The sequence below is a fragment of the Monodon monoceros genome, unplaced genomic scaffold (genome assembly GCF_005190385.1).
Source record: "Monodon monoceros isolate NGI ecotype Baffin Bay Population unplaced genomic scaffold, NGI_Narwhal_1 Super_Scaffold_19, whole genome shotgun sequence".
Taxonomy (NCBI): Eukaryota; Metazoa; Chordata; class Mammalia; order Artiodactyla; family Monodontidae; genus Monodon; species Monodon monoceros.
Window position 1 is genome coordinate 56,494,952 of NW_021703775.1, and position 13,944 is coordinate 56,508,895.

The window sequence follows — 13,944 nt, forward strand, 5'->3', positions numbered from 1 at the left end:
CAGATTTATTTAGCAAAAGCACATATTGGATACGCATTATAATATACTGAGTCTTCAGGCCTATTGCAGTCCTCCTAAACTTCCATATAGAAGGTACAGAGTAAAACTCAGGGTCTCATTTCTCCGGCCCAGGACATACAGAACAAGCTACTGTACAACCATCAGGGCACAATTCCAAGAGTGTAAACAGGAGAGCTCTGTAGGAGAACGGCATGACACTGAGCTGGGCTTGCTGTCCATTCGCAGAATGCAGAATAATCCCTCTTTTCTGAATTTGAGTCAGGGTCATGGAAAAGTAACAGAATCTTCAGTGTCCTGGGTCAAATGAAGAACCAGCAAGTGAGCTGTACATCATAGGTGCCACGCATATATATCAGGAGGCACTATATTTTGTAGACAGTAAATGTAGAACAAAAACAAAGCAAAACAGACACAGCTTCCTCTCACATCCCCCTAACCCACCCTGCCCTGAGCAAATGCTTACAGACAAACCCACAAAATTAGATTCATTACATGTAAGATAGGGCCCAAGAATCTCTATCTCTGAAAACCCCCAGTGATAATCAACTAGGGGGCCACCTTTCTAAGTCATCATTTAAGTCCCTTCCAGGGCTTTGGTAGATAGAAGATATGGCCTGTGCTCTCCAGGAGCTTGAAATATAGTTAGACAGTTAAGACAGAACAGAGCAGTATCAAACATGATGAAAGTTCTAGGAATATAAAGGTTCAGAAGCTCATCTCTGGAGGAGGAAGACCCCGAGATAAGTGTCAAAGAATTTTTAGAATATGCAAAGGCAGGAGAGACGGAGGAGGCCATTCTTGGAGACAGATACAAAAAGAGCACTGGAGGGTGCTGCGGGAGGCCCAGTGTACATGCAGATGAATGCTGGCTATGAGCGCTGCCAGCTGGGTCTTGACACAACAACTCTCCCCTCTGGAGAGTTTTCACCCAGGTTGGTTTACCTTATGATGTCCTGCAGGGGGAGGAAGGTGAGTACTCAGCCTACTACACTGATGTAGACAGCCTGGTGTATCTTTCAAGACCTAATTCAAATCTAGCCTCTTTCATAAAGCCGTCTCAGGTCAACCCAAACTATTATCTTTTTCCTCCTCTGAACTCAGCTAGAGATGAATTAAGAGCACTTATTCCAGCTCCCTTCTATTACATAACACCATTCTGAAAGGTTCAGTTGCTTGCCCAATGTCACACAGGTAGAAGAGCCAAGCGAAGTAGACCTCTGGTCTCTTGTTGAGAGCTCAATGTTCTCTGCAGTGGTTGCCTATGGTTGACGGAAGTTGGAGGGGCTAAGGGGTGATGGGGTATGGAGTTTTCTTCTGGGGTGATAAATATATTCTAAAATTGATTTTGGAGACAACTGTGCAATTCTGTCCAAGAGCCACTAAATTGTACACTTCAAATGGGTGAATTGTATAGCATGTGATTCATCTCAATAAAGCTGTTAATAAAAATAGGGTCAGACTTCCACTCTCGGGAAGATGGAGTAGACATACTTTTCCCTCTTCCTCCTGACAAGTATAACTAAAACCCCTGGACATGGTATATAAAAACAACATAAGAAGACTCTGATAGGTAGAGAGAAGACAGACATTCAAGAATATTATAGATAATTCAATATTCTGAAAAGTTGTTCCAGTAACCCACAAAAAGGCAGAAAAAAGAATATTAAAAAAATACAGAACAAATCAAAAATTAAGATGGCAGATTTAAGCCCTAAAATATGTAAAAAGTTATATTAAATGGTCTAAATACATCAACTAAAAAGACAGACTGGCAGAGTCGATTTTTAAAAATGACCCAACTATATGCTCTCTGCAAAAAACTCACTTTAAATGTAATATAGGCAGGTAGCAAGAAAAAAGATAAGAATATATCATGCAATTATTAATATAGCTATCCTTGCTTTCCTTTGATATTAGACAAGTAGACTTTAGAGCAAGGAAAATTACCAGAGACCAAAAAAAAAAAAAAAAAGACATTATATAATGATAAAAGGGATAATCTACAAAAAAGACACAGCAATCCTACTTATGCATGCTTCTAACAATAGAGCTGTAAAACTGATAGGGAAAAAAAGAAATCCACAATCATACTTTGAGCCTACTGTCAATATAGATGTAACTACTCAGAAAATCAACAAGGATGTAGAAGAACTTAATAACACATCAACCAACAGGACCTAATAAACATTTATAGAGCATTCCACCCAAAAGCAGCAGAATGTACATACTTTTCAAGCACCCACAGAACATACATCAAGATAGACCATATTCTGGACCATAAAACAAACCTCAACTCAGAACAGCTGGTATTATATAGAGTTGATATTCACAATGAAATCAAACTGAAAATCAATAGCAGATAACATGAAAATCTCCAAACACTTGAAAATGAAATACTTCTGAATAATCCATGGGTCACAGAGGAAGTCTCAAAGGAAATTTAAAAATATATTGAACTGAATGAAAATACAACATATAAAAATTTGTGGGACACAGCTAAAGCAGTGCTAAGAAGGAAATTTATAGCACTAAATGAACATGTTAGAAAAGAGAAGTCTCAAATCAACAATCTAAGCTCTTGCCTCAAGAACCTAAAAAAGAACAAGATAAACTCAAAGCAAACAGGGAAGAAAATAAAGAACAAAAATCAATTGAAAGTAGGAAAACAATTGTGAAGTTAATAGGAAAAAAACTGGTCCTTTGAAAAGATCAATAAAATTGTCAAACCTCAAGCAAGACTGGCAAAGAAAGAAAACACAAATTATCAATAGCAGGAATGAAACATGTGATATCACTACAGACTCTGCAGACTTCAAAAGGATAATAAGCGAATGCTAGGAATATCTCTGCAAGCATAAATTCAACAACTTAGATGAAATGGACCAATTTCTCAAAAATGAACTATCACAACTCATCCAGTATGAAATACAAAACTTGAATAAGCCTGTAACTATTAAAGACATTAAGTTATAATTTTAGAACTCCCAAAAGAGAATTTGCAAGGCCAAGATGGTTTCACTGGACAATTCTACCAAACATTTAAAGAAGAGTTCATATCAATTCTACATAATCCCTCTCAGCAAATAGAATAGGAGAGAACACTTCCCAATTCATTTTATGAAGGCAGTATTGCCCTGATACCAAAACCAGACAATATTTTTAAAAATCACAAATATACTCATAAATATAGATGCAAAAAAATCCTTAACAAAATAGCATATAGAATTCAGCAACACATAAGAATTACATGTCATTTATACCTCAATTTTGTAATTCTTTATTTAAAAAAAAAGAATTATACACCATGACAAACTGGGGTTTATTCTAGAGATGCAAGCCTGGTTCAACATTTGATAGTCAAACAGTATAATCCACTATATCATTAACAGCCTAAGAAGAAAAATCCCTGATCCTACCAATTAATATGGAAAATGCATTCAATGAAACTCAATATCCATTCATCATTAAAAAAAAAGAAAGAAAAAGAAAAACCTCTCAGTAAGGAGAGAGAACTTCTTCAACTTGATCAATAGATTCTACAAAAACCCACAGCTAACAGACTTAATTGTGAATGAATGACCGCTTTCTCCCTAAGTTCAGGAACAGGGCAAGGATGCTTGCTTCCACCACTTTTATCCATAACTGTACTGGAAGTTCTACCCAGTGCAATAAAGCAAAACAAACAAATAAAAGGCACATAGATTGGAAAGGAAGAAATAAGTGGTCCCTGACTGCAGATGACACAATTGCCTATGTGAAAAATTCCCAAACCTCTACAAAACAAAACCTTTGTAAAACTGAGTCTGCAGAGTCACAGAATACAAGGCAAACGTACAAAATTGTATTCCCATATACTAGCAATGAACACTTGGGACACTGGAAGTTAAAAAACAATAGCATTTAGTGTTATTCAAGAAAATAAAATTTAAAAACAAACATGGTGTTAATCTAATAGTCTCCACTGGAAATAACCCAGACGTCCTTCAACAAGTGAATGGTTAAACTGTGGAATACCTAAAAGGTAGCATACTGCTCAGCAATAAAAAGGAATGAACTATTGAGACAACAACTTGATAACTATCCAGAGGAATCCGCTGAGTACAAAGAACTAATCCCAAAAGGTTACATACTGTCTAATTCTATTTAGACACCATTCTTGAAATGACAGAGTCACAGAAATGTTGAAGAGCTCAGTGGTGGCCTGGAGTTAGGTAGGAGGCCGAAGGGGAAAGGAAGTGCGTGTGGCTATAAAACGGCAACACGAAGCATCCTTGTGGTAATGGAAAAGTTCTGTATCTTGACTGTATCAATGTCAGTACCTTGGTTGTGATGTTGTGTTATAGTGTTGCACGATGCTCCCAAAGGGGTAAACGGGGTGATGGGTATATGGGATTCTCTGCCTTATTTCTTACAGTTGCATGAAAAGCTACTATCTTGAGATCCACAAACTCAAAATTAATTTTTTTTTTTTTGCGGTACGCGGGCCTCTTGCTGTTTTGGCCTCTCCCGTTGCGGAGCACAGGCTCCGGACGCGCAGGCTCAGCGGCCGTGGCTCACGGGCCCAGCCCCTCCGCGGCATGTGGGATCTTCCCGGACCGGGGCACGAATCCGCGTCCCCTGCATCGGCAGGCGGACTCTCAACCACTGCGCTACCAGGGAAGCCCCTCAAAATTAAAATTTTAATTTAAAAAGGTGGCATGCTTCATGAAATAACATGCATACAATTTTGAACAAGCAAACTTTTTTTTTTTTTTAATCTAAATATCTTGTTCTGGATACTCATCCAGCCTCATTGTTCTGCAGGGCTGCTAGGGGCAGCATAGTGGACAAAGGATAAGGAAGGTCACACACCTAGAAGTCACTGCCTGGCCTTGAAAGTCACTCAATCAACTCCAAGTTCGACAAGATGCCCCCCACCCCCCACCCATAGACCTCACAGAGCTCTAACCAAGATAAGCAGGATGACACCTGTGACAAGGATTGAATTTCTCAAGAGATTTATTAAGCGAGAAATCGATGTCTGTGGTGGTCATGATTGCAGTTTGAAGGAAGGGAAGGTAATTCACACTAGGGATTTCCCCATGCCAACAATTTGCAAGCGGAAAAGTGAAACAGGAATTGAAATAGAAAGGTGAAAAGGAAAGGTTTTAGTCCCAAATTGCATGGGACTAAATGCAATTTGGGACTAAAGCCAATTGGTGGGGGGACTAATTGCTTCCCAGACCCCACCACCTAGAGGCACAGGACCTCAAGAAATCCCTTCAGGATGTACGTTGTCTATAACACAGAATCCAATTTCAATTATGTGGTATCTCCTGTCATATCAAATTGTCTCATCAAATCATTTTATATATTCTAAATTTAGCAATAGTCTGCGTTCACACACAGCTTTCTCAATTTGAAAACTTTATCTTAGAGTCATTCCAATGCCAACACTACCCTCTAGTGGCTAGGACAGGAAACTAGGTGGATACAGCTGAACTTGCCTGTTTGGTCCGTTTTCTTTGTCATATTGAGAGCACTCTCCTCAACCAAAAGCAGCTTCACAAAATAACTATTTCTTTTTGCTAAAAACTAAATCATCCTACGGTATCATGGACAAGCACGTTAGAACAGTATTCGTAAGAAGGTTAGCTAATATGGCTATGTTTAAGCCTCACTGAGTAATAGCTAAATTTATCCCAGATTTTAAAGATTTATGATAGGATTCTGTTTAAATGTTCCTTATACGTTTGCAATATCATTTTACAAAAATGAAACATTTGCCCACAACTCCAGGAATACCTATGGTATAAGATGAGTATGTAGGTTTCCATGGTCATTTAAGGAAGAAAGGATGATTCTGCCTCTTCAGAAGGCAAGATGTTTGGGAGTTATGTGGAGTAAAGGACACATGGTTTGGAGGTCCCCAGATACAAGTTTAGATCCAGCCCTGCTATTAGTTAAGGATCTTCATCAAGTCCCTCGATTTGATGATGCCTTAGTTGCCCCGTCTATAAAAATGGGAATAAAAATAATTACCTGGCTCACAGAGTGGGAGAAATTTTATAATTCCTGGCATAGAACAGCTTCTTAATAAATCATGTCTATCGTTAGGTATAAGTCTGTATCCATTTACACATGCCGGAGAAACTAAAGCATACGTGAAAAGTCATTAGGAAGAATTATGAAAAATAATTTCTTTTCCAATGTAATGACCAAGATAGGAACATAAGACCCTATCTCCAAATGCTATATCTTTCAGTAATTCTTTGAAATAATAGCATTTACTGTATGATAACCACTGTTTTCAATACTTTACATGAAATACTTACTCCTACAAGTATCCTACCAGAAAATCAGCAACAGAAACGTCAAGGTCTCATGGCTTTATGTGGCCCAATGGGTACTTGAACCCAGACACTTAACTCCAACTGCACCCTGCTACTACTATGTGGTATCACCTCCCTCAGGCAACCCAAAGCATGTACAGGGGAACGTTGACTTAAGACTTGTGTTATCACTGATGGCTTACTGGCTTACTCTTTTTTTTTTTTTTTACATCTTTATTGGAGTATAATTGCTTTACAATGGTGTGTTAGTTTCTGCTTTATAACAAAGTGAATCAGTTATACATATATCCCCATATCTCTTCCCTCTTGCGTCTCCCTCCCTCCCACCCTCCCTATCCCACCCCTCCAGGCGGTCGCAAAGCACCGAGCTGATCTCCCTGTGCTCTGCAGCTGCTTCCCACCAGCTATCTACCTTATGTTTGGTAGTGTATATATGTCCATGCCACTCTCTCACTTTGTCACAGCTCACCCTTCAACACGTAAGACCAGGCTGACTGGTTTTAGAGGACAGAGAAGTGAGCTACCACCCAAGAATCAAAATATGAATTTCTAATAAAAAATTCTTCCTACCCACTCAATTTATTTGCTTGCCATGCAAAGAAAAATGAACAAGCAAACTGATCTCGTTTGTTCAGCATTTTACGGTGAGTGGTTCCTTCCAACTCCGGAAGACTATTTCCCTCCTCACAATAATGCTGACACAGGAAAGTGTTATCCCTCACTTTAGAGACCCGAGGCCGAGATGGTTATGTGCATCACCCAAGATCACAGAACCAGGAAATGTCAGAACTATGACCCTTAAACCCCATCCTTCGCTGCCAATCCTGTTCTTTCCCCTACATGGTCTCTGTAAACAAAGTCTCTAGAAAATCCTGTTTCTAAGTAGATCTTGAAGCCTGCTTTCAACACTGCCAGCAATGGAAAAGCCAGTCTTTATTAGGGGGGGAATGCAAACAAGCTGGAAGTTGATCAGGCCAGAGTTCCACATTTTTAAGGAGCCACTGTTGCCTTTTCCTGTTCCTAAGTCAGCTATGGCTCCTCCAAGCCACAGAGAGATTAGGACAGGGGAAGCAGGTAGATGTGAATCCTCACGTCTACCTTTAAATCCATCAGCACGTAGAAACAATTCATCTGCCAGCTCTCAGGATCAGTAACTGCACTGCTGCATTTGGAGGACACACATCCTATTTTGCCTTATAATCAGGAGGCAATGGAATTGCTATTTTCAGAACTTCCAGTAAAATCTGAAGGTGGTGGAGAGGCTCTTCCCAAAATCATCACGTCAGTATTCTAGTGGCTCATCCTACCCCAGTATTCCTCAGGCCCACATCTATATATTCAAGTTCTATCTATCACATCCGAATACCTCATCTTCAAAAGATATTTTAGGTGTTAAGTTGGAAGGGTCCAGTCCCTTGAAATCGCTATTCTGCATCTTGGAAAACCTATCAACTATCCATGTTTATAATCTTCACTCAAAATGAAACCATACTGAAGGGGAAAAAACCCTCTAAAGATGTAATGGGCTGCCTGTGCCCCAGGTGCCATGATGTCTTATGGTGGAGGTGGGAAGCTTCAGTGGCTTTTCAATTCAAGAGGCAAAGTCACCCTCAAGCATACAGGGACAACAGAGACTACACTTTCCAAAGTTGCCTGGCAAATTATCTTGTCCCCTACTAAAAGAGAAACAAATCCCTACAGATATATGCAGCAAGCAATTACTCATCTCCATTAAACACTCCGTTAAAAGACTCATTGAAACAACCCACTGCCTACACCTGTGGGAGGAAAGTAAACAAGTTATAAGGGGAAAGGGCAACATCTACATTAAAAAAAAAAACAACCTGTTTATAAAAGTCTGTAAATGGTCATTTCCAGAACACCAATATTAACTAATCAAGGCATCAAATTCTTCTTGTTAGTGACCTGGGTTACTCACAGAATAAGCAATCTATTGCTTCTGTTGCTAAATATTATCAGTTTCTTATTACATAAAATACATCTCATGCTACTCTTTAAAAATGGCATAAAATTAACAATTTGGGAGAGATTTTAGGGCCCAGTAATAGCCTCCGACTTCCACCCAGGGACAGAAAAATGTGTGCTTAAAGGTTTCACAAAGCAACAAAAATCTGTGCAGGGCACGAATGTGAGATACATAGGTCTGGACATGACCTATGATCCAGGCAGCATGCTGGGAACATTTCATGGGTTATTTTATTTTCACCACAAATATACAATGAAGTTCAGAGAAGTGAGGTAAACTGTCCTTGTTTGCACAGCTTGTGAACAACCATACAGGACTTGGAATCATCTTACTCCCAAGCCCAAAGTCTTAATCACTCTGCTGGTCCACCTCAGGGGCTGAGTGTTTAAAACACAGAATCTCAAATTGGGCTGCATGTTGGAATCAGCTGAAGGGTTGTTTTTTTTAATACTAATATCTGGATTCAACCCCCAGGGAATTTGATTAAACAGATTTCAAGTCTGTCCTCGACTTTGGGTTTTTTTTCTAAAATTTCCCAGGTAATCCACTTGTGTTTGTGAATTGCTGGTGTAATATAACCAGTAGGGCTCCTGCATTTCTTTTCTCTTTATATCGGGTGCTGGAAATGGAAGCAGTTTAGCACAGGGCTTAAGAGAATTGGTTTGGGGTCATTTGGATCTGGGTCTGAATCTCAGCTCTGTTACTTGCTGGTTTTATAATTTGGGCAAAATTAACCTCACGAAACCTCAGTTTTCTCATCTATAAAATGGAAACTCAGTTAATATGTGATTATTTAAGGGCTTGGCATGATGCCAGCAGGCAGTAAGAATTCTGAGAATGTCACTATTATTATTACTAGCATCATCTTTGAAATATTATATAACTTATCAGTTTAGTGAGTTTGTAAAATCAAGATATGAAATTATGCATAAAATAACACTATTAATGTTGATAACCATCCTGGTGATTACCCATTGGAGTTTGTAAGATATATTCACTTATCACCTCATTTAATACTCATCACATCTCTGACATTATTATTCCATACTATAAGTGAAAATGAAGTCCAGAGGTACTAATTTCACACAGTTCCAAAGGGGCAGAACCAGAATTTGAATCGACTGTAAAGATGCTTCAGGTTCAAGTAACACTTCATACAAACTGAAAGTGGTATTTTTTTCAGAAACATCAAAAAGCATGTAAGAGTTTTTCTTCAATGTAGACTCCTCATTCTAAACAATTTGAGGTTATCTTTTGAATTGCCTGTAGAGCTAGTTTTTAAGTACAACATAAAACCACTCTCACGTTGTTCTTTATTTTATATGCTAAGTATTAACCAGTTTGATTACTCAATCCACTGTGCTTACTTTTAAATGATATTTCTTTGAATATGGATTTGCTTTCAGAAAATGGACAGAGTTTTCAATCAATGAGCATGTTCAAAGGAATTTGCCTCAGATTCTGCAGGTAGTTTCAGAAATGGAATTTCAAAACTGATGAAGCTATCATAGCATCCTACCAAAATGACTGGAAGAGATTGAACGTCTTTGGATGGACAATGGTTTGTTTTTAATTCAAGGTTCCTCATTTTATTGCAGCAGCTTATGTATGTCTAGAGTTTCTAAGAAGGCACGAGTTAGACCTCAGGAAATTACTATTACAATCCAATGACCAAGATGGTTACAGGGAAAAAAATCCCGTTTTATTTTCACTTTGGATTCCAGTCAGTCCAAAGGCCCAAAAATCTTTTTCTTCAACTGGGAGACATTTTTCCCCTGATGCACACAGATGAAATCACCTGACTTCATTTTTCTTTGACTTTATAGAAATGACCTCTGTAAGGATATCCTGGAGGTTTACTAATTCTCACAATAATTTTCTTTACATTTTAATAGCTCCTTCTAAAGTTATACAACTATATTTCTATCAAACCTGTAATCTTTATGGAATTGAGGATATTCTAAAAAATGCCTGAAAACTAATCTCAGAAAGTTGCCCCTAAGTAAATATGTATGAAATACATGGAAAGAAAAATTAAGGACCAATATAGGCAGCAAATGGAAATTATGTCCAAAGACTATTATAACTAGAAGGGGTACTAGAGATCATCCAGTCCAACTCACCTACCCCTACCCATGAGTTAAACTGAGCCTGAGAAGTGTTGAAGGACTTGTCTGCAGTATGGGGACGATATAACTCTTAAAATGTATCTTCTGACTCTTAGGGTCGGGCCCTACATCAATGTTTGCATTGCTCCAAACATTAATAATAAGACAGCTCCTTCAATTACAACAAGTTTTGAAAACATGATCATAATGAGATATTATAAAGATGAGGGAAAAAACACTAATGCTGAGTCCAAGAAGTGTTAAACTCCAGGGGCTAGAGAATCAATAGGTTCCTCGGGTTTACAAAGGGACTTGGAGATCATCTAATCCTCAGTTACTTTACAAATAAGGAATCTACATGCAGAAGAGATGGCATAACTAAAAAGTAACAGTAATAGCATACCCTGACTTCTGCTCTGAGTTGAGCACTTTCCTAAGCCACTGATATGCATATTCTCATTTTTTCTCACAACAGCCTCATCAGGTAGGTCCTATTAGTAGCCCTGTTTGTAAAAGAGGAAATTGAACAAAAGAGTGTCATTACCAAGGTTGCATGGCTGCTGTGGTAGGCGGTCTTCTGAAATGGCCCCCTGGTATTCATATTTACTAGTGACTGATTTCTAACAAATAGAATACAGCCAAAGTGATGGGATATCACCTCTGAGATTAGGTTACAAAAGACTGACTGGACTTAGTGGGCTTCTCTCTCTAGTTCTTCTAGCTTGCTCGCTCCAGTGAGGCCAGATGCACAACGTGAGCTGCTCTATGGAGAGTCCACATGGCATGGGACTGAGGGGTGGCTTCTGGCCGAGAGCCGTGAGTAAACCGAGTCCCTCAATCCAACGGCCCAAAAGAGAATGAATCCTACCAACAACCAGGTGAGCGAGCTTAGAATTAGAAGCTAATCTACCCTCAGTTGAGTCTGGAGATGACCACAACCCAAGCCCGCACCTTGACTGTAGCTAGTGAAGACGCAAGTAAGGATTCATGACACACAGAAACTGAGGAATAATATTGTTTTCAGCCACTAATGTTTGGGATAATTTGTTATGCAGCAGCAATTTGATAAATAATACAGCTACAAAATTGAAATCTCAGGGTTTAAGCTCAAGGGCAACTGACATCTCCCATTTCTTAGCTTTTACAATAACGTTACAAGGATAGTTTATGGAAGATCATAGTCAACCTCAAGTATCATGGCTAATTCACATCTTCATTCATTAATGAATTTTAAAAACATTATTGAACCTCTACTAGGGATAAGAAACACCTAAATTCTATGATATGAAGATGTATAAGACAAGGTTTCCAATCTTATACTATGTAATTTCTATTAGGGAAGAAAAACATGCAAACAAGTAAACATTTCAATTACCACTCAAATTCGAATTACACATACTTATTTTTTTTTTTTTTAGTAGCACTGGGATTAACCCTATTTTACACATACACAACGTTATTTACTATAAAAACCATTACCCACTTCTATCTCTTCGTTCAACCTAAACACACTAGTATTTTAAATAATGCTTCCTGAAATTAATACAAGAAGCAGACATACAGAAGATGGGGTATTACAAAAGGAACCTATGGGGAAAGAAAGTGAGGTATTTAGAAGTAAAGCACCGAGTAGAAAATAAGGAAGTTTTTTAGGGAAATAAAATGCAAGGGTGACAATAAACTTGCCAGAAAAGAGCTGATAGAATTATTGATTACTGGCTGTAGCTAACCCAAGTGATGACTTTGCTGCTTTCCTCTTAGGTGCAAATGAGGAGAGTTTGCATTAAAATGATAATCCATGGTTTATTTGAAAATGCATCTGACTTCATTAGCAGAGGACAGCAGAGAGGATAATGGCCCTGAAGGTTTACTTTGGGTTCCTACTGGTTTTCAAGAGAATTTGTCTCAGTTTGGTTGATGAGACTGACAGGCTATGAAGTCAAAGTAGTGACAGAATAAAAAATGTGTTTCTCCCTCAAGCTATTGGATAAAGAGCTAAAGATATAGATTTTTCATGAATTTACATTTTAATATCCATAAATGTTTCTTTCTGCCTCAGACAGCTTACACAGTCTTTCCTTTCCTCATCTTTTCCACTAGCTTTGGCTTACTTTTTTGGTTTTACATTTTTATTTGCTTTAACTGCACTAATGCTGTGTGTTCCACCCTACAAATGACTTTTATGGGAAATAAAGCAGTGGTGGGTTTTTTTTAATTCTCTAAAGTGAAAGAACTTCATACACACTAAATTAGCCACACCCTCATCATTCCTGCCAGGCTGTGTGCCTAACAGGTAAGTGTCTTCAAGGGAATTATCCACCAAGCACATGAAGATCCCATCGGAGTTTCTGAGTGCCTGTCTTAGCTTAGGCTACCAAAACAAAACACCATAGATTAGGCGGCAATAAGTAACACATTTCCCATGGTTCTGGAGCCTGCAAGTTCAAGATTAGGGTGCCAATACAGTCAGGCTCTGGTGAGAGTGCTCTTCCGGGCTCGCACATGGCTGCCTGTTCCCCGGGCGCTCGCATGGCAGACAGGGAGCAGCTCCAGTCTCCTCCCCCTCTCATAAAAAACACTAATCCAGGGCTTCCCTGGAGGCGCAGTGGTTGAGAGTCCGCCTGCCGACGCAGGGGACACGGGTTCGTGCCCCGGTCCGGGAAGATCCCACATGCCGCAGAGCGGCTGGGCCCGTGAGCCATGGCCGCTGGGCCTGCGCGTCCGGAGCCTGTCCTCCGCAACGGGAGAGGCCACAACAGTCAGAGGCCCGCGTACCGCAAAACAAAAAAAAACAAAACGCTAATCCATCCCATCACTGGAGCTCTACCCTCATGAACTCCTCTAAACCTAATTATCTCCCAAAGGCTCTACTTCCAAATACCATGGCATTGGGGGTTAGAGCTTCAATAAATGGACTTGGGGAGAAACACAAACATGCTGCTTTTAACACTGCCTAATATCTTCCCTTTAGGACACTGGGGCTGATAGACCCACAGTAGAATGAGATGCTCTGCTCAGGCTGTGGGGCTGTGGTCATGAGCTGCTAAGGGCAGACAGTCGGGTCAAGCTTGACTATCTATGAAGCACAAGCACAACTAATAGAACCACCTATGTATGAAGAAAACTAAATGGGACGATTTTAAACCAGTACAACGAATACATAGAACTGACAGAACATAAAGCCAAATAAATTTGAACACATAAAAGCGGGATAAAAGAATTGGAACGTCACTGAATTTAAGTTGGATATGGAAGTTGTTACACTGAAATGAAAACTCAGCAGAACGAATTAACAGCAGAATGGACAAAGTTAAATCACAGATCAGTGAGCTGAAAGATTCCTGGGAGAGTTCCTCAACCCAAACATCATGAAGGACATAAGTATAGAAAAAGAAAACATAAAGATAAAAGATATGAAGGACAGGAGTGCCAAAAAAGAGAAAGGGGAGAAATTATTTGAAAAAATGACTGATGAGACTTTTCCAGAAATAAAGAC